This window comes from Pteronotus mesoamericanus, unplaced genomic scaffold (genome assembly GCF_021234165.1).
Source record: "Pteronotus mesoamericanus isolate MK-2021 breed Mesoamerican mustached bat unplaced genomic scaffold, CSHL_Meso_final contig_124, whole genome shotgun sequence".
Lineage (NCBI taxonomy): Eukaryota > Metazoa > Chordata > Mammalia > Chiroptera > Mormoopidae > Pteronotus > Pteronotus mesoamericanus.
This window is the reverse complement of record NW_026555051.1, coordinates 6589606-6592599: the sequence shown is the minus strand read 5'-3', so window position 1 is coordinate 6592599 and position 2994 is coordinate 6589606. Positions and strand designations below refer to the sequence as shown.

At 36.7% G+C, this 2994-nt stretch overlaps 1 pseudogene; it reads right to left on the bottom strand.

Annotated features, from left to right (window-relative positions):
- Nucleotides 1-371: 371 nt before the first annotated feature.
- Nucleotides 372-1271, bottom strand: LOC129082084 (peroxisomal membrane protein PMP34-like; annotated as a pseudogene).
- Between the last annotated feature and the right edge of the window lie 1723 nt (nucleotides 1272-2994).

Sequence of the window (2994 nt, the reverse complement as noted above, 5' to 3'; positions counted from 1 at the left end):
CCTGGGGAATTCAGGGAGAGAGAACAGCTGGTAAATTTAAGAAAGATTTTAACTGGAAAAGATTACACATAATAACAATAGTCTATTCTCCTTAAGAAAATTAATTAACCCCCACTATCTTTCAATTTTAGGTTTTCAATAATGCTTTCTTTTCATATGACCATTAGTCCAACCTCCCTCACGAGATTCCACCAACCATCATAAAAATTAAGTTGACAGGTTCAGCTGGCTATGCTTCTTGTTTACCCTTAAATGCTTTTGGGCCAAAATTCACAGTAGAAAGAGCAAGAATAAAGAAAGGATCACTTCTCTTCGCACAGAAGGAAACTCCCATCTTGAGCACCTTTTCTCACTCTGCAGGGTAAGGGGTCTCAATGCTTGTGTGTACTCTTCAGCCTCACAACTGTGAAGGCTACAGCCATCAGTATCTTACCCACAAAGAACATGAGAGCAGCAGTTTGGCTTCAGGGCCTTTGCAGAGTTCCATTATTCCAAATCACCTTACCCGCTGGTGAAGAAGATAGAGAATATTGAGAAGCCTCCCCAGCGTTCTGTTTTCTGGGTTGAGTCTCTGATGTCCAAACCTCAAAATTGACCATACTGTGTGAATGGGACAGGTGGCTGTGCTGGCAATTACTTTGGCCACTACACCAACAATGAACACATCCAAAGAAGAAAGCTTCATTTATTTCTTGAAAAGGTGCCATTTCAAACTGTCACAGAATATGAATTAGATAACAGGATTAAAGACCAAGAGTAAGGAGGGAAACATGCCATTCCACTAAGACAAGATTCCTTCATCTCAAATGATCTGGTGAAAAACATCAATACCTTTGTATCTGGTTGGTACAATGTCTTCATTCCTAAATTTTGCCCCTTGGAGCTTCCATCTGGTTTTTACCACCCAAACTGGAGTTGTCGGCAACACCTTCACCACTCCTGTAGCAAATTCAATAACCAAGCTCTTTTCCAGTAGTAGAACGTTGACCTTTGACCCAGACAGCTTTGAGGCTATTAAAGGTGTAGAAATGGACAAAATTGGAGCAGCAGAAACTGGAGATAACTGGAAACCACTCTAGACATGGGGCCACGAGGCCTTCTTCTTTAATGATCTCTAGGAACACCAATATGTAGTTTTGGATGTTATTTTCTCATCAACTTGAAGTAGAAGTTGAGATGTAGCCAAAGGAAAGGACACTGCCATTGCTGTCATACTGCCCATGGCTCTGGCCACAGCAGACCAAGTTTTTGTACGATAGCACAAAAGCCATTGGTATAGTTCCTTTCAGACTTAGCCACAGTTTTCCCACAGGATCTGCAGCCATAGGGTGAGGAATAACCCTGGTATTTTCCTCACTAAAAATAATATTATGACTATGGCATGAAAGCATGATTTTATTTTTGTTGGGGTTTTGGGTTTTTTTTCCTGCTTAAGGGAAGTTGTCTTCGTTATTACATGAGTTATTTATTTGGGGGGAGAAATGAAAATTATCAATACCAAATGATTCTCTTATAAACTATTTGTAAACATTACTTATGCATTAGTATATGACATGTTTTTAAAATATTTACTTTGAATCAATTCTTTTATTACAAGAAGCTTGAAGTTTTATGTTCAGCCATACAAGCCCCAATCAAGTCAAACTCTAATAAATTGTCAGCACCAAGGACATGCCCTTTATTAAGGTATCACATTGGGTTTTCAACTAGCTGGTAAAAGTCATAAAAGCAAATATCTTGTTTAGACTCTGGATATTATCTCCCTTTAAAACTCTTGGGGGAGGCTGTATTTTTTGACAATAAACATCTGATTGAAGTTAATAAAAGAAATTAATCATAAGTAAGGAGAAAACACAAAGTTATTGTGGATAAGGTAGGATCAGAACAAAGAGGGCAGTATTTCATCATCTAAGCTTACATATGTTTGATCCTTGAAACTTACTGAAGTTGCTATTGAAGATAGTTTTTTTTTTTTCAAAGTTGTCTTAACCTAGAGTCTCTGGATGAACTTCACAAAATTCATTAATCATTTGAGAGAAGATGTAGAAGGTTTTGTACAAATCATTTGCATTTGCTAGGAAGAAAGTCACAACTTTCAGGAGATTCTGATGAAATTATACTCTTCCCAACTGTACTTAGATTTTTATCTATCTGTGAATGCAAAGAGACAAGCATTCTGTCCCTTCCTTTCACTCTGCTGACTTCTCAGACCCAATGCTTTTCCTTTCTTCTTCATTTTACTGTTGAGGAAAAGGTGTTCTCTCAAATATCCTAACTCTCTCTTTATTGTGCTAATTTTCTGTTTCATTTTATTCTTCTAAACACCTAATTATATTTTCCCATAAATTATTCCTCAATTGCTTTTGTTTCTCCAAGTTCCCTCCTTGAATTCAAACAATCTCATGACTTCATGAAACATCCTTTATTAGAATCATTCACAATTGTCTCAGCCTATGACTTTGCTTAGATGCGTAATTTTAATCTGTTTTCTCTATCAACAATTCCTTAATGTTCCTAACTGAAGCACTCATAATACTTTTTCCCACTTTTCCCACTCTGCAGAAACCTTTCCCCTAATCCACTTTGCTTGAAGATCATTTTAACCTTGAGTACTTGAATATGATTCACCTGTTAGCATCTTATACATAGTATGCTCATAATATTTTTTAATGAAAAAACAAATGACTTGTTCATTTTATTTTCATTGATTGGTTAAAAGAAGAATTGAATAATAACTTTTAAAAGTTGTTCTTCTCCTGGAGGAAATTGCCTGTACTTAATTTTCCATCCCTGTTAGCAATGTTTGGGGCCATAGAGAAAGGCCACTACCAACAAGTGTTATACTGCATGCCCTCTGTACAGGAAGACAATCATTGGTCAAATGATAAATACTAGAGGTTGGTGAGAGGCACATACCCACCATATCTTTGAAAACTCTTTAGAAAGAGGAATTGCTGTTAGCACAGTAATTTGGTTAAATGAATATCATGCCAA